This window comes from Festucalex cinctus, chromosome 4, assembly GCF_051991245.1.
Source record: "Festucalex cinctus isolate MCC-2025b chromosome 4, RoL_Fcin_1.0, whole genome shotgun sequence".
NCBI lineage: Eukaryota > Metazoa > Chordata > Actinopteri > Syngnathiformes > Syngnathidae > Festucalex > Festucalex cinctus.
In genome coordinates, this window is record NC_135414.1 from 28,411,238 (window position 1) to 28,429,986 (window position 18,749).

Sequence of the window (18,749 nt, forward strand, 5' to 3'; positions counted from 1 at the left end):
TTACCTGAGCCCTTGTGATGTCATTTTCAGTCGACAGCAAGTTGCAAAATGTGTTTTTAAAGGTACTAATGGTATGTGAAAAATAATCAAAGTATCAAATTAATTATAGACAAAATATTAACTTTTTATTGCTATAATTGTCTAAACAAGTGAAGTATCTCTTTAATTTCCAAACAGTTGGGTTTGGTTGGTGTGGTATTCTCAATAAGTCATGTATTTCGTTTTTGATTCAATTTATTAACATTTTTAGCACCGAGAGCTATCAAACAGTGCAATGACATCATGCCATCTTTTTTGTTCGTGTGGTCTTCTGTATCTTATCGACGTGCGAAAGTGAAGGTACAGATGATCAATGAATCGTATTTTTATGCATGAAACAAATTCATACAGCATTAAAAAAATAATAATTCACTTAATTGTGACTTTATGATGTCGCGTGCTTGTTTGTGGAGGGACGGGACGGGATCTGTCTGCATCTCTGTCTGGAATCCTGACAGCTCTGGCTTTGGTCTGCCCCCCCCAGACCTCCTACATGCATGTTGCACTGTTTACTGGCTTCGCCTCACGCTCCTCCTTCCACAAATCTATCACTCCGGGAGGACCACACGCACACACACACAAAATTCTTAGGGCAAAGGTTACCCCCTCTTGATTATAACCTCGCCCGCAACATCTTTACTTCAGGATAAAAGCGACCATAACTGCTCTGCTCTCTTCAATGCAACGTAATGCGACGCCCGATGTTGCCCTTTAAAGATGTCAGACGGAGATAGTCTCAAGTTGCAAGAGCATCCTCACGCAGAAGGTCGAAAACGCAACCGGTTCTCACGGGGGCCGCGATCGTCCACCGCCACTGAGTCGACGTGCTTCCACGTCCCGAATGCGTCACCGGGTGGGGGAGAAGATGGGCGCTCTTGTTGCTTATGGCATTTCCTGTAATAAAAGAGCAGTTTGCGATGATGCGCTGCCAGCTAGCTGATGCCAGCCTTTGATAGCGGAGAGCACGAACGAGCATCCTGAATCAACTTTTTTAAAGGGTCTTAGGCGAGCTTGGTGTCTATCCCAGCTGAATTTGGGCAAGAGGCGTTCAACAACCTGGACTGGTGTATTATAGACAATGATTTACATTTACAGGGATGACTCCGAGTCTTCACGGCATCCTAATGTACAGTAAGGCTCAAGCCCAGATTCAGGTTGTTTGTAGTTATTTGAAAAGGTCCGTTTATTTTAATTAGCAGAACTAACACACCAGAACTGAATTAGTAGTGTTTATTTATTTATTTTATGAGCTAAAGTATTGTATTTTAAGCAAGTATCACCCTATAATATAACTAGACAAAGTGAAATTTCTGCAGAAATTCCGTGGGAATGCTGAAAGCCGAACGCTAATAAAATATTTCCCAAGCGAGATTTGAACCAACACACTTGCATGTCTTGCCAGGCGAGTATTTAACATGTGAGCCAACTTGGTCTTATGTTCTGAGCTTGGATCCCAAAAGCGCAGATGCAAGTAAGATTTAACTTTATTCGCATAACATCGAGAGGCGTAGAACAAACTTGACTAGACGAGAAACAATGACAATGCATCGAGAATCACGAGACACCAAGCCCCCTTGGGCTGTGGAGATGCACCAAATTCTCTGATTGGCTATTGACCAGAAAAAGTGATTAAAGATTATTGACATCACATAGCTCATTACATCACATAGCTTAAAACCAGTTGAAACTAGATGCCGATTACATCAGTTTACAACAGACACTTGACCTCACGGTCATGACCCAAACAAGACCCTTGCACGACCCAAATTTAACCCTGGCATGACCCGGTCATGACACTTGGCTTGTTGAAAATCATGGCTAATGGCCTCTTTATATTTAAGTGTTATCTGAAAGTACCATCCATTCATTTAGAAAAATTGAACTAATGATATCCAATGGAAAAATGCAAAAAAAAAAAAAAAATTAAATTAAATTCACACAATAGCGCCACCAAGACATGCAGTACCCGCCATTCATTTAGATGAAAAAGCTGAACTAAGGTAGTTGGTATACATGTAATCACGTATCATAATTGCCATGGATACATTTACAATGTACAGTCAAGTCGACAGTCACATTTTACATTCGCACATTGAACAGATTCAGATATAAATATTTAATCTCAGGCAGATAACCTTTGCAGCTTTGGCCATAAAAAAATGCAATTTAAAATCTCAAGAAACTTGGCAACGAAAGTCCACTTAACGCATTTCTTAGGTGGCCCGAATGAGGTCATCGCGCGTTAATCATGTTACCCAACAGCACTCAGCAGCCGGCGTTGTGTAAATGCATCGTACGTGCGCTCGCATTAGGCCGAGTGTGCCGGTCGTTCGTGCTGTGTTTACGCTTGACGTCTCCTGCGTCTGGCCGCTGTCCAAGCAGCTCAGGAGGACGACTCGCGCCCGTCTTTGTCGAGTCCGGCCTGTATGGACAGGATCTTTTCGGTCCTGATTACAATAGCGTCACCAAATGACAGATGAAGCGTTGGAGAGCTTCTAACTTTAGCCTGCTCGCCATGTACTCTTAAAATGAAGCACAAAAGGTGAGGAAAGACAGAGCAGGGGAGTCAAAACGGATCACTAAAGGTGGAAAGAACAAATGGTAATAACTAGACTGAGTGCAATTTCTGGAGAAATTGCATGGGAATGCTGAAAGCTGAATGCTTATAGTTGAATGCTAAGGTTTGAATGCATGTAGAATGCTTATGAAGTAAGTTGATATACAGCAATGCCTGTTCTTAAAGCGCTTTATAAATAAAGTTGAGTTGAGTTGAGTTGAGCTGTATGGAAGTGGGCGTGGAAAGTGATACTGAGAAAAAGTTTAATGTCTGTTCCATTGAAAATCAATGGGGAACAGTTGATATTAAACGTTAAATTGTGCAAATACTGTAAGTAATTTGGAATCAGACGACATATACCCCGGGAGGCGTCAATTTTTGAAGCTAGTTGAAATTTAAACAGTACAAATTGGAAGTATTATGTGGGAGTTGTTACGCGGCAAAAAAAGTGTGGAGAATAAAAATCACAATAACATATGTGGGAATGCTGAAGCATTCCCACAACTAAAATATGAGCGCATCCAGAATAAAACATGTATGGTTATGAGCGTCTTCCTCCCGTTATCGCAGTTGTCTGATGGTCAATTTGAAGAAGACAAAGCTCCATGGAGACTGTCTGACCCCCCCGCCCTCTCCAGTTCTTTATAGGCCTCTGTTGGTTTAACCCTAGCGGGCATCAGGCAGGCCTGACAGCAGCCAGACACTATCATGTGATTTATGGTGGCGCACACCGAGTGGAGAGGAGATGACCACTCCGATTTGACCCCCCCAGTTGTCTTATCAGCCACCCATCAACATGTTAGAGGCCACTTGGACATTTTTGCTGTTTACACGTCCACATTAAACTGCGTCAATTGGAGGTCTCAAAGGAGTTATTTAGGATCTTAAGCAATGAAGGGAATAGCTGCGTATTACTGGCACGTTATTTATTATTATTATTTTGTTTTTTTTTGTCTGTGTACATCCCACATAAAGATGAGGTTACTCAGGCTTGTTTCGGTTACCCTTTGTTTTTGTTTTTTTTGCAGCCATTTCTGGAATATTACATGAAACATTTTAACAACTTCAAAATTTCATAGATTAATTTGTAATTAATTTGGTCAAAAATATTTTAAAAATTGTGCTGAGTCTTGAATGAAACCTGTTTAACCCAAATTGTATCAGTCTGATAAATGACAAGGAATTGCGAAAATTCAAATTTCAATTGGCTTAAAGTGGTGACAAAAGAACCAAAAGGTACAATTTCATGCTAATGGGCCCAAACTGTGTTACAATGTGTTAAATTCCACGTGCAAATGCTGCAAGTAAAGTTAAATCCTGAGGGGGGCGCCCTACACTATGTAATGAACTGAGTCAGAACCTCTAATCCACATCATCCCACTTGGAGTACAAGCAACATCACCGCGGCCTGTTTGATTAAACTCTGGTCATGGCATCAAGTCTGTAAATATTCTTTGAACTATTTCAACTGTAATCCAGATTTAACAGTGATGTCCCGCCCTTGTCAATTGGATTTTACTCACACCTGGAGATTTCTTTTCCCAAGCCAAAGGAAAAGAAACATTTTTCCACAAAATTTGCCACAGGACATCTTTGAAAACAAGCCCGGGGTTGACTCGAAGGTGATGTAAACAGACATCTATTTCTGCGGCTATGACACACTGCGGTTTGAACTGGAAAGGGAGCAGCGGCCTGACGTGACAACAAAGAGGGCCACACAGACAGCGGTGTGGTTGGAGCATCTCTTTGGACCCTGACATGGACCGGGCCTTGTTGGGCCGAGCCAAAGGTCATCAGCGCCAAGTGCAAAAATAACGCTTGCTTGCGTCTCTGCCTGTGAACGTTTTGACATTCACTAATCAGAATCGCTGTCTTTCTGCAATGACCTCGATTGATTTTAGGAGGGATTGTTCACTGATAGAGGACTCGAGACAAACATTTCAGACTTCTGGAGAGGAAGAAATGAGCCAGAACACAGTGGTAAAGTCAACCTGACACAGAACAGACAAAGAGCACACGCTCATAAACTTGCTCAGCAGTCTCGCACTCTCTCTCTCCCCCTCGCTCACACTGACACACACTCACCCCTACACCCACACGCACGTTCACGCACTCACTTGCACATGTACACTCACTCACACGCAACCTAACTCACTCATTCACTCACTTGCACATGTACACTCACTCACTCACCTACGTGCACTCTCACTCGCACGTGTTCACTCGCTCGCTCACTCACTCGGGGAATTCAAAACGGGGTGTGTGATCTTGTTTTATCAGTAGGTTGAGTGTTTTGCATTGTGTGCGCGTGCGTGCGAGTCAATCACAGGGTGAGGATCGATCAGAAGGCGGACGTCTGATGGTGGACGTCACCCATCGCACTCCTCCTTTCGGCCCACCCAATTGACTCCATCAATCATCGGATTAGGTGCCAAAAACCCTCCTCCCTAATCCAACAACCTCCCCTTCTCGGTTGCTAACACATCACAGCCTTGTTCTACACACTCATGACCACTGTGGCCTTGAGATACAAGTTTAATTTGTTCCAGGACAATGCTTATAGCTAAAAGCACTCATGTGCAGCATCTAAGATCATCTTTCCTCATTGAAATAAATGGCAATTTCATCCACTACAGCCTCCCACAAAATATCAACATTCATTTTCAACGTTTTTTTTTTTTGTTTTTTTTTAAGAAAAATGACATTCAACAATATTATTTTGTATATATATATATATATATATATATATATATATATAAAGAAGAAAGAAAAACATTAAATTAACATTTGCTCTCAACATAATGAATGAGAAAGTAGCCTGCTCACTATTGCCTGTATCAGGCTACATTTATGTAACCCCGATTGGCCCGAATTTGGCCCAACAAAATGTTGATGATGGCATAATCAAATGTCTTGCATGCTAGCTTGTTTGGATAGTTTGACACACCAACAACATATAGCACTTTCATATTGACCAATAGGATGATGCAACAATGCCTCACCTGTCTTACAGCCGTTTTCATTTATGTTATTGCTACTAAACCGTATGTACAAAGCACTTTTTTTTTCTTTTCTTTTTTTAACTGTAACAGAGCATGAATTAATACAAAACCGGAATAATGTTTATTTACGGACAAACGTTAGCGCTACTACTAGCGACTAGCGAGCTAACTTCATTAATATTATGTAGCCTGCTTGCTAATGGAATTAAAAGTATGTCAACCCTGGGATGACACCACATACATTTTTTCTATTTGTTTGTTTGTTTGTTTTTCAACACAAAACATTGCTGCAATCAAAACAAGAGACGGTTCTGCTATAGTAATGGTTGTATCTGGTGGCCATGACATGTTTTCTGGTACAACCTCCTCACATTGACAAGATTTGCTCGCTGATCGTGAAATACGGGATATGGCGAAATTGCAACATGTCGTGTTGTGTTGCTAGTCTTGTGAACCTGATGTGGCAGGATTTTATGTCAGTATTCAGAAATAATTCCATCAGGAAAGACCCCGTTTGTCTTTGTTGGAGTTTTGTGCCCAAATAAGTGACATTCTAGTTATTTACAGTGAGTCGGCGAAACAAGAAATTTAAGGACCAAACGCGTACAGTTGAGCTTACCATCACCAAAGACTTGTGGACTATTGGGTTTCAGCTGAGTCACGACTGGTGCCGACGACCGGTCATTGAGACGACGGCTTCTTCTGCGGGGGAGTCAAGCGGAGTGGGAGACAATTATCAGAGCAAGGGAGCCACTCAGAGAAGGCCAGGAAAGATTGAGGGTGATTGTGCTGAGAGAGAGAGCGAGAGAGGTAGAGGAGGAGGATGACGAAGGGGTGGATTACTCCCTGTTAGATTAAAGCTGTGATGTTGCAGCAACATGTTTTCCAACAAGCATCCATTTGGGCTCCATTTCCTTGCCCCCGCAGTGCCACGTTCGCACAAAAATTGTCTGCAGCTCTTTGCAGACGCACGTTGGCGGTGACTAATATGCCGCTCGCGCGTCACTGCGCTCTCAAAGCGATAGCAGAAGCTTTATTTCAGACATTAACAATGACAGCATCCTTGAATAGTTGAGTCTTAAAACATTTTCAATGAGTGTTAATGTGACAAAGAACATGAAAGTGAGTCTAGAAGCATATTATCAGACGGAGCAGCATCGTGAGTAATTCATTGTGATGTTTTCACACTGGTTCCCTCCTTGTTTTGGTCAACGATGACGCAAGTTTGAAATGACTTGAAAAAAAAACAACTTGTTTTTTATTGAAGTAGTATGGTTCCAACTCTGAGGAAACATTTAAGTAGATATTTGGACATCATTGCTGGGCAGCAGCAGGACGTGCTTGGCCCAGACTGACACCACATGCACGGGGAAGAGACATCAGTTGGATCATGACACACTGTATTAACAATTGAACAGTTTGAAATTGCCATCCACCCTGTCATTATGGGGTAACTGCCCCTTTAAGAAACCATCTGACATTTTCAGACATTGCCACCAGCATTTTTGTCGACTATGGGGGATGAATATTGTACAATAAATTGTTGATTTCATTGAAGTTTTCAAATTAATCAAACTGACTCAAAAAATAAAGCTTTCATATTACAACCTAAAAAAAACTTGTATGCCCAACAAATTTCTTTCATTGTTGTTGTAAATCTCAAGTATATTTGTTAAACAGTATACAGTTAGCTAACTGAATTGGTAAGGTACACCATGGGCTCACCCTGTCCAACCTTGTCATTGTCCACCCTGTCGACAGGCCCACACATTTTCAGTTTGCATATCCATTTTTAGTTTGCATATCTATCTATCTATCTATCTATCTATCATGTGAGATTCTCAAATGAATTTCAGACCTTCAGATCATCTACAGCGCTTAGTACAATGAATAGGAAGTTTAAAAAAAAACATCTCAAAATGTGGAAATCTCCCAGGCACCTATTGGTGATATTGACAAAGTTATACACTACCCTACTATTTATGGAGCTCACGCAGCTTTCTGCCACGCTCATCTGCCATCAGCTACGCAGCCATAGCGGTGACGCTAACCAAAATAGGGTGTAGCATATCAAACCGCGCCCGCAATAACTGAACCGAACTGTACCTCGTGGCTGTATTTATGGTAATTACAGCTACCTAGTGGTACCACCTGCTACTTTATCCCCCCCGAGTATAGAAAATAAAGTGTCTATTTGGGGTCTACATTTATTTGTTCAAGTGGACAATGCATCTGGTGATTTATAGATTAATTTCTACCACTTCCAATCATCACCTGTTTGATGCCGACAAGAAAGTTGAGCACTGCAGATAATGCAATTTATAAGCACAATTTCAACAGCGCGATGGAATCAAGTGGTGCAATGTTGTGATGTTTGCTTTGTATTTTTGGCAACAGCATGCACACGCGTGTGTATCTGCGTTGAACAGCCACTGCTTGCCTGCCTGCGTTGGCCCTGCGGGGAGACTGATAGTCGTTCAGATAAGCTCCATCTCCATTTACAATCACAGCTCCTGAGATTGTCTTTTTTTTCTCTAATAAGAAAATTACTCCTAATACCCTCTACGTTGTACTTGGCTGCTCCCAGCCTGCTCACGGGCTCATGGAAAACAGATGTTTTGCTAGCCAGCCCATAGCATGCATATACATCATTGTTTGTGTGCTGGAATCTCCAATGTTGAATCCTTGTTCACAATTTGGAGTTTGAACATTTTGGGAATATATGAATTTTAAATTTGTATAAAAATGTTTGGAGTTCAAATTGTCATAATTTTCGTAAAATGGGCGTACTTTCATTTTGGTTCCAGGACAAGTCTACCGCGTTTGGGACCGCATTTGTGCTATTCTGGGCATTTTGGTGGATACGGCTGCCAAAAAAAAAAAAAAAAAGGTCTAAATGGTGGCACAGGTGGTATAACACGATTTTGGTGGACTTGATCAATTTGAATAATTATTGTTATCTTAAAACCATTTAAGGAGAGATCTTGCTCACTCTGAGCCCAACGAGTGAATTTCTACTTCCTCTATGTCAAGCATGTGTGCGCTTCTACTGCCGTGATTTTAATGGGAATGAGGGGAGCCGCTTCGATTGGCTTGGAGTCGGCTGTGTTCCATATCACGACGACGTACAACATTTCAAACGCCTTCTTACGCCCAATGAGCAAAGTCTAGGAGAATACCAAAAGAAAGAAAAATCCTCCATCATAGGTAGTAGACTCTGCTTTGTGATAGACTTGCACTGTTTGTCAATGTGGCATATTTTTTTCTGAGCAATACGAAGTGTTCCAGCAAAGAAGAATGACAATTTGGTGCCAGAATGCTGAAAGTATTAGTTTAAAGATAGAGGACACACCTGCTTGGACCATGTCTAAATATTGACACAAGTAGTTTAATGCAAATAATTATCATTATTTTAGTTTTAAAATCATTAACGGCGCAAACCTTTTTTGAATATATTGACGAATTACCAACACCTAGTCTCTTTAATATAACTTTACTCTAGGAATATTTTTTTGGGAAATCCAAACAAATGAAAGGCTGACCTGAGAGGTTCTACTGTATGGTGACATGCATGAATTTGTAAGCACCCTGAGGATGTGATCGGCAGCCCTTATCATTCTAGCTCATCTAGAATTATACACTTCTCACCCTACCAACCCCCCCCCCCCTCCCCCATCTCTTTATTTTCCTTCTGTCACAGTCACCGCTGTCCTTTTATCAGCACAGCCAACTTCATTCCCAGTGGACCAATGCATTCCTCACAATAACAAACAGACTTTGTGTGAGGCTGTGGGCCAAATTCAGTCGCCTAATGATGATATCAATCGATCTTGGGGTCTCGCTGAGTTTAATGGGGGCGTGGCCGAGACCCTGTGATCAATAGTGCCACCTGGAAGACATATTTACTCACACCGCTTGTTTGACATTCCTCAAAAGTTGTGTATCCATGATGTAAACATAGCGAGGCTGTTAAGCGTTCGGTAATTAGACACGCTCGCATGCAGTCATCGCTTCGTGATGATGAACTTGAGGAGGGGAAGTGAGAGGGTTAAACGCGAAAGCGTGCGCAGTTTAACGAGTACATATGTGGCTAGAGAAGAATAATGTGCGTATGCGGAATATGTGTGCGCATAGTGGCGGTTTGCGGGTGGGTATGGGTTTTTGGTGGATACCCGCACTCACCGATGGTCAGCGACTTGGCCATGTGGTTTTCCAAAAATATCGAGGTATGGACGCGCGCTCGCTTCCCCACACCTCCACCCTATACGTGCACGCGTTACCGAGAAAGCGCTGGCTGACCCCTCCATGCGTGCCGTTGCCTGTGACCCCGATCTATTTCTGTGGCAGCTTCACACCGCCTCGTCACAGCTCGTCACACCGGAGGCCCGCGAACACTGACTCTTTGTGCGTCAACGTGGGGGAAGAATCTTCGTCCGCGCGACATTTTCAGTGCGCATCATTGATATGCGTGATGATGGAGAGGATTTTATGCTGCGTTCAGGGCAGTGGGGAAATGGTAAATATGTCACCTGGAACTTAGTCAACCTTTCAAGCTTTCCAGTCAAATACACACCAACCAGCCACAACATTATGACTACTTGCACAATAATATGATCCAATAATATGATGTGAAGTCAAGTAATATTCCGTTTTGATTGATGATGACATGACTGACGACGGTGATCTTTTTTGTGTGCGTGTCAGGACAATAGCCTGTGGGCCTGTTCTAAAAATAGCTCACTGAAATAGATGTGCACTAATAATGGCCTGACTTGAGTGATCTGACAAAAAGAGGAACAAACAAATACAACTATGTGGCAATAAAATTCTTACAGGAAATCGGGAAAATAATGTAAACATTAAATTAGTACAGTACAGTGTTCCTTTGCTATAACGTGGTTCATCTGTCGGCCTCGCTGTTTGGCGGATTATTTTCTAGTGCAGTTTTTTTTTTTTTTTTTTTTTTTTTTTTCAAAGTTTAGTTAAACTTTTTACATTTTTAAAATCTAGAAATGTTTGCACTTTGAGAGTGTTTAAAGAAGAGAGAAAAGTGAGGAAATGTAATTTTTGTCTTAGATAAGTGTACAAAGTTTGTGGCGATGGGCTTGACATATATAAAACATACAATAAATGTTAAAAAAATAAAGCTGACACGCATTTTTTTTTAGCACGTAACCACAACGAACACCATATCGGCAGCCCTCTTGTGGCCGTTATACAAACTACAGGCGTTACATGTTTGACAGATACTGCCACATATTTTGATTGGATCTTTTTCCTGGCCACTGGATCATTCATTTATTTATTTATTTATTTATAGGTCAAAATATGTACGTGGAACAAATGAAGAAAATAGAAATCTGCCATTAGTAGTATGCAATTTTAAGGGAAAATATTGTATTGGGATGTGTAGGTCTTATTTAAAAGTTATATGTCATTGTTAATTATTTTTTTATTTACAGTGTTCCCTCGCTATAACGCGGTCCACTTTTTGCGGTCTTGCTGTATTGGGGATTTCTTTTAAAGTGCAATTCTGTATGCATTTTTTATTTATTTATTTTTTACAGTAATGCACCTATTATATACATTTTATGAAGGTTTCTACATTGAGAATGTTTAAACAAAAGAGAAATGTGAGAAAATGTAAATGCCTCGATGAGAAAAGTGTATAAACTGTGTGTTGAGGGGTTTTGGAGCCTTAAAACATTTATATTAAATGTAAAAATTCATTACTTCGCGGATTTCATTTATTGCGGGTCTTTTTTGGAACCTAACCCAAGTGGAAAACGAGGGAATACTGTATATATCAATACAAAAAAATATATATATTGTGTGATAAGAATTTTACAAAGTTAAATAATCTGTGTGTTAAACTTTGTGTGCATGTTGGACGCGTGTGTGGAGGACAGTGGCTGGTGTAGCCTATTGGTGCAGTTGGGGGCAAACGAGGCCATCTGGAAAATATTGTCAGTGGCTGAAGCCCTGCAGCTAAAAAAGCTTCTGCCTTCTTTATCCTGCTTTTAGAGGACAAAAGCCTCCGCGGCGCTCGCCGGCCCGACCCTGCAACCCTGCACTGTCCTTTTCCGCGAAGAAATACGCATTCAGCAAAGATAAACTTTCCAGAGGGACATGCGCAAGTATGCGTACACACAAACGAAATCCTGTTACTGGCAGCATCTCGTCCATTCTGACCCCAAATGGCAACCATAGTGGACCGGGCTGGAGATCGCTATCATTGCGGCCCCAGAGACACTCATAACGCTGATTATGTTGTGTGTGTGCGTGGAAGACAAGCCGGGTCCCTGGAGAGAGGGGCATACAGAGGAGCCCTGAGGCCACAGGAAATCCACAGAGACAGACAGACTGAGAGAGTGAAGCCTGTCGTATAGCGAGCCGCAGTCAAGGAAAGTGAAGGAAAAATGCGATTGAGTGAGTCGGTCTGCCGACGTCTGATTTCATATACGCCTTCGTCAACATGCGAAAAGTCAGACAGGACTCTGTTTGTCCAGAAAAGCAAGCTAAAAATGTCATATTTCGATATGGAAATAAAAGATCTATTTCAATGGATGCTTGAGTATGGACTCTTGCAATTTACATTTTAAACAGGAATGAGGAATTTCACATTTTGATAGAGCTCACTGGGCTTGTCTAAGGAGCCATAAATTAATCAAGCACTAAAACTGTTTTTGCTTTGCTAATTCAGGATTTTGAATATTCCTAGAAAATAATGCTTAAAAAAAAAAAAAAAAACACCATTAAAGGACCCTGACATTCTAATTCTAATTTAAATATGAAAGCCTGATTTGTCCAGTGAAGCAAACATCTTGAGAAAGAAATCGCAATTGTGAATCGCAAATAAAGTTCCCATTATGGGTGTAACAAAAACAATTTGAGTTGGAAGATTTAAAAGATGTGAGTGCATCAAAATCGACCTGCTTCGTTCCCTATGAAATATATCGATATATATATATGTCGAATTGTCATTTATTGGAGCGATAAATCTTAGAAGAAAAATGGCACTTTTATAGTACTGACAAGTTCACTCAAATATATGTAAAAAAAAAGCCCCCCCCCACCCCAAAAAAAACCCATTACATCATACTCCCTCAAACTAAGCAATGCCATATCAAATCGAATCGTAGATGACATTAAATATATGACATTGTTTCTATTTCCTCTCTGACAGTGTCAATCCAAACTAGGATTTTAATTTTCCATTCACGCAAATGTCACGTCAAGCAGAAGCTACAGTACACGGTTGACATGCAGATTTTCACCACTTTAACGTCACTCCACCCAGCCCCAACGTCAACCCCTGCGGCTATTTAAATCTATTGAAACTTTATTGCGCAAATCGGCCAACACATGTAGGTTTCCCCTTGTGAAAGAAGCGCTTTGTAGAGGGGGAGTAGCCCCGCCGCACCCCCACCTCCACCAGCACTCCCCAGCATGTAGCTTACTCATTTGGCTCTATTGTGATTTCAGTCAGGCTGCTCCTGCGGCCTTTAACAGTTCACTTCCACGTCCATTCGCTTGGGCTCGCTCGCAGAAGACCACCCACGCTCGCCCAGTCATCATCGGCTGTGTCATTCGCTCCCTTACCGCCGCCTCGTTTACGTGCGTGCATGGAAACCTGCGCTGCTCACACGTGCGTGCGCACGCGCCCACGCACGCAAGCAAATACATTTACCCAACAGTGGGAAGAAGTCTGCCTGGTAAAATGTGAAGTAAACCGAATTGTAATTGTGGAAATAAAGTAGCATCAGTATTGTAATTCATTAAAATATTTGCTGTCCGCATAACCGGCAAAAAACACGACATAAAACATGACTGTACCTAATGTATTGTTCTTCATTCTTCTTCTGTTAGGTTTATTGGTGGTTGGCAAACCAGCATGATGGTGCATTAGCGCCACCAACTGATATTGTGTTTCAACTGCAAGGGAACCAATGCAAATGTATGGTGGCCAGATATTTTAAAGTTTGGTGCTGCAGTCGAAAAAAAAAAAAAAAACAAAAAAAAAAAACAAGAAGCAAGTAAATACATAAATAAATAAATTTTGAATCAGATTAATTACTAATTAATTCATCTAATTACTAATTAATTAATCTTAGAATTCTGATTACACAATTAATCGGTTAATTAAAAAGGCTTTTTTAATCAACATTTTTTTGCCCGCCAAATTTAAAAACCACCTGTTGTGATAATTCTTTCGATATTTAATGTTATGAGGACGCCTTCAACATTTTTCAATCCACTGCATGCACTCACCCTCATCTTTTTCTAATCAGTTACTTACTTGCATAATTTCAAATGGGGGGGGAAAAAATGACCCCAATAGTTTGACACAAACAAATATTTTGATTGTCATACGCAAACATTTATTAAATGCTTTACTTTAATGCATGGCTTTGGGCAGTAGGCGGGGTACACTCTGAACTGGTTGCCAGACAATTGCAGGGCACAATACCTATATCAAGTCCCAATACAACTCGTCTATCCTTAAAAAATAATGAATTTCAGGAAAGAAACATGTCCTAACAGTTTTCGACAGCATTCGTGGAACTGTTTGGAACACGATTAACCGTAGAGGGCGTGTTTGTGTCCACACGCACATACAGCGAACCACCCAGCGAGGCATTGAGAGCCACGGAGGATATCAGATAGACGTCAGATCCTCTAAGCCTCTAAAACTCAGCTTGCAAATTACCATGGCCTCCTCCAGCCTTTCCCGTGCATACTTTCTTTCGAGCCTCTTCTTCCTCCCTCGCCGCTACACGCTCTCTGTCTCTCATGTTACATAGTGCAGCTTTCGCATGCTTTACAAGACAGTAAACTCCTGAGGAAGAGATGTAACCAAGACAAGGAAAAACAAGGTTCAAGAAAAGCTTCTCAGTGTCATTGTTTTCATTACTGCCGCTTGGAAACAAAGAAATCAACTATGATAATACGACTATTGCTTATACACATGGTGATTGAATATTATGACTGCAAACGTGACAATAAAAGTCAATAAGGACTATTTATTTCACATGCATCAATCAAAATAACACATTTTCGACTCACAGTCACTTTTTTTTCAGTTCCTGTATTTAAAAGGAAGCCAAACTGCAGTATTAGTTTGCTTCCTGTTTACATTAAATGCACACACCGTGTGATTTTAAGCTAAGAGGCCCACGTGTACATTCCGAATGGATCCATAAAATGTGTGCGGAGCAGTGCGCTTTTTTTTTTTTTTTTTTGCATGCGCAAGTATGTGACAAAAAGGAGACGCAGAGTACCTCGTTAGGTAAACTGTTTGACATTCACGGGGGGAAGATGTGATAAACAGGAAACGGTGCGACCTCCCGCGGCGTCCCGCAGCCACACGCCAGGGTCATAGCAAACATCCCCAATATAAACATATCAGATACACGGACATTTTCGACTTATCAGCTCTGTCAAAACATCAAAGTTGGAGCATGAACATCGTCTCCTTGCTCACGAACGGAGCTTGGCATCAGAGTCTTCCTCACCACTTCCAAGCGCCATCGCTAAAGTTCATCTCACGTTTTGGGAATTATTTCTATGATGAGCCGAGTTGGTATCACTCCACAAGATCCACAAGGTCAAAAATATATAACTGTGTGTGCGAGATTGTTGCATCACTCTGGCAGTCATGTGGTAAATATTGTGTTTCCTGTCTCCTCCTTAACTGTTTTGGTAATTGGCTTGTGTTAACCCTGTGACCCAGTGACTACGGCCCGGAGTCTGAGTGCTCGTGGTACTGTATTAGCATTTGGTATTGGTGACTCTTTAGGAGTTGAGTACTCGTGCTGGTATCGGTCTGAAAAAGAAGTGAAATCAAATATCTCTAATTATATTACATATTATGTTGTAATATAATACTGTAATACTTAATTTAATAATTGTTATAACGAATTATACTTTTTTTTGTTTTTAAGAGAGAAAGTGTATCACTAATACATGTCTAGTACTCCCGGATGTAATGTGTGGCGTACATTTGTCGTTCTCTATGTATCTATTGTATACCACGTGTACACTTGTCGTAAAATTATATAGTAATGCATTTTCTTGTCACACTATATGGGCCGTTCCACCAGGTAACTCCTGTTACACTAACAATACCGCCAGTGACAAATCTGGAAAAGTTACCAAGTCATAGTCCACAGGAAGTTGCACCATTCAGATCCACTGCAGGGCCATTGGAAGACCAAAAGTAAGTACAGTGAATTTTCTGTATATTTGATGATATTTCAAGTGTACTTTTTTTTGTGTATTTATTTTTAAAATGTAATTTTTTTCAATCAATCTAAAAAAAACACTCCTGTTACTTTTAGGATTGTTACTTTTTTTTTTTTTTTTTTAAGAAAAGACATGAAAAAAGTAGCCTGAAATAGGCCAATGTGCATTTTGAGTCATTCGATATATTAACTCAAAGATTTAGAGTTAAGAAAAAAAAAAAGAGTTTAAGTTTATTCTGGGTGCATTTCAACAAGCAAATGGCACCGGTTCGGTGCAATGGTCTAGTTACATTTGTTGATTAAAAAGCAACATTTCTCTAAACCTATTCAATAAAGTAAATAAAAACACTAATGTGAGGATTTGATATTTATATTAAGGTGAAATATAACAATCACAAGTAAATCATATTTGCCTCAATGCACTTGTTTTTTTCTGGTTGTTTTATAACATTAATGAGGCTGATGAATAATTATACACATCACTGGTGCTAAAAAAAAAAACCATGTACAGTAATTATGGCCTCAGACTTGAAAAGTACAGTAAATTAAAGTTGGCATTCTTGTTACAGCGCATACAGGTCCTGTGTTGGGAGGTTGTAAGCCTTTCAGCCAATTCACCTCTACAAGCTGCTGTGTGTTGCCATGTCAGCTGTAACTCAATCAAGCACACTCCAAAACGTCCAACTTGGCTCCAAGATTCACGGACGGCAGTGATTTGTATTTTCCATGTCAAGTACACGAGGAAATAAACGATTGTAACTAAATGCCATGATTGCAAGTAAACATCTACTGTGTGGGCATGTGCGTGTGTGCGCACAGTTAAGTCGGAGGGAGGGAAAGCTCAGGGGCGAAGACTGGGGCCGGTTAGCGCTCCTGAGTGCTTGGAGTTCCACAACAAACGAGCAATTAAGGAGCTCCACTCGGACCCCTTTTGCCCCCGAGGCTGATTAGATTGGCTGGGACGTGTTAAGCGTTCATCTTATCTGCTTTGCTTTCCTGCCAAGCCGCACTATTACGTCTTTTATATTCAGTTTCGTAACAAGCGCAGGCTCAGGAGAGCGCAAAAGTGTTAAGCATTGAGAAAAACATATTGATTACATTTATATTACATATTATATATGAAGATAATCATCATAACAACAACAATAATAATAATAATAATGTACCTACACCCTGGTCAATCATCCATGCTTCATACTGATGTCTTGTGTATTTTATTCTTCCAAACAGTTTTAGACACGCAGTCATTGAACACGACGCCACACCGTAAAAACTAAAAGGAATAAAATGAAAATTACATTAATAACTGCCACAAAGTACAAAATGTAATAAATATATATGCTGTTAGTCAAATATACAATTCGATGCAAAATATTTAGCAATATAAACATTCCTATTGTGGACACAATGATAGCAAATAATACTGTCAGTATTAACCAAAAATGAAATTAAAGCTCTTTTATGAAATAAAGTTGAAATCTTTTGTAGCGCAAACCTTGTGTTTACAGTAGATACAGCATGTGCTAATGTGTCAATAGCTAAGTTTGAGCTGGCTAGCTTAAATACAATGTGTAAAGGAATTAACTTTTACTAAGCAAATTAGCGTTTAAAATTACAACCGTTTAATATAAAGTTCTTCAAATGCAGTAATTATTTACCGTGTGCGCCCTTGACCAGTTGTAGAATGTTGTTACTGCAATTTTATTTCTTCTTGTCGTTCGCGTTGCTCTCGCTCGTCTCTCCTCTCGCTCTCGTCTCTACTTCCGTACTGAACGACACGCGCTACGTAACATCCGCCCTGCGAAACAACATCCGGGTTCGGGGGCATTTTAACGAAAGTAAATACATTCGCGAATTTAATCTAATAACAACATTTTGCAAATGTATGCAACGTTTACAAATAATAATAATAATAATAATAATAATAATAATAATAATAATAATAATAATAATAATAAATGTAATTACTAATGCTGTAGTTAAAAAAAAAAATTGTCAAGGGAACAGCAGACCAGTCGTGTGCCAGTTCAGTCAAGTCCAATCAGACCGCCTGCACATCTGCCCTATCAGTCTTGGAAGCATGTCCAAACAAAACATCTCTTTGTTTGTATTGGCAGTGGCCACTCAAGCCACTCTCAAACACTAATATAAGATTGCGGCCATGCATCTGTTGCATGATGCATAGAGACATACGATTGCAGAATGGACATTCAATTGTTGCAAAATCAACATCAGGAAAAAAAACGGCAAAATATCATCACAAAGTTCAACTTGTTGATGTCAACGTTAAGTTCTCTTCAAAACAAAAACAAATGGCTGCCATGTACAATATGTCCAGTGCAGAGGTTTATAATTATGCCCCCGTGACCGCCTACCCAACCTCAAGGGGAAGAGTATAGCACAAAAAAATATGAGTGGTATCTCCATCTCCAGAGTCCATGACCCCAAAATGTAAACAGTGTCTTGTGTGTTAAGACAGGCGAAAACCGAATGCGACGAGGGTCCGCCCCCGTCAAGTAGACACTGCCACCCCAGCGCCCTCCCAAATCACCACCCCACTGTCAATTGAGACTACCACTTAAAGGGATACTTTACTAATTTTTCAATTTTCAGCAATACAAAGTTAATATTTTGTCTATCATGAATTTGATAACATCATTATAATTTTTCATATATAATTAACATCATTAAAAGCACATTTTGTCACTAGCTGTCAACTGAAAATGATACCTTATGTGTTGTGAGGCTGAGGTAACAACCAAGTTGAGCCGTGATTGGTTGTTACCTTAACCCTCAACACATGTGATGTCAATTCAACAAAATATTAAGTTTATACTGGTGAAATTTGAAAAATTAGTAAAGTATCCCGTTAAGAATTAAAAACTTTAAAACTGTTTTTCCACATTT

General features: G+C 40.3%; 1 long non-coding RNA gene across 1 annotated transcript in view; it reads right to left on the reverse strand.

Annotated features, from left to right (window-relative positions):
• Positions 1-17,626, reverse strand: part of LOC144018014 (uncharacterized) — a 43,867-nt gene extending 26,241 nt beyond the window's left edge. Inside the window, exons 1-3 of the long non-coding RNA XR_013283320.1 lie at positions 17,501-17,626; positions 17,013-17,115; positions 6,218-6,300 (exon numbers count right to left, since the gene is read on the reverse strand). This is a non-coding gene — a long non-coding RNA (uncharacterized LOC144018014). The remainder of the gene's footprint in view (positions 1-6,217; positions 6,301-17,012; positions 17,116-17,500) is intronic.
• Between the last annotated feature and the right edge of the window lie 1,123 nt (positions 17,627-18,749).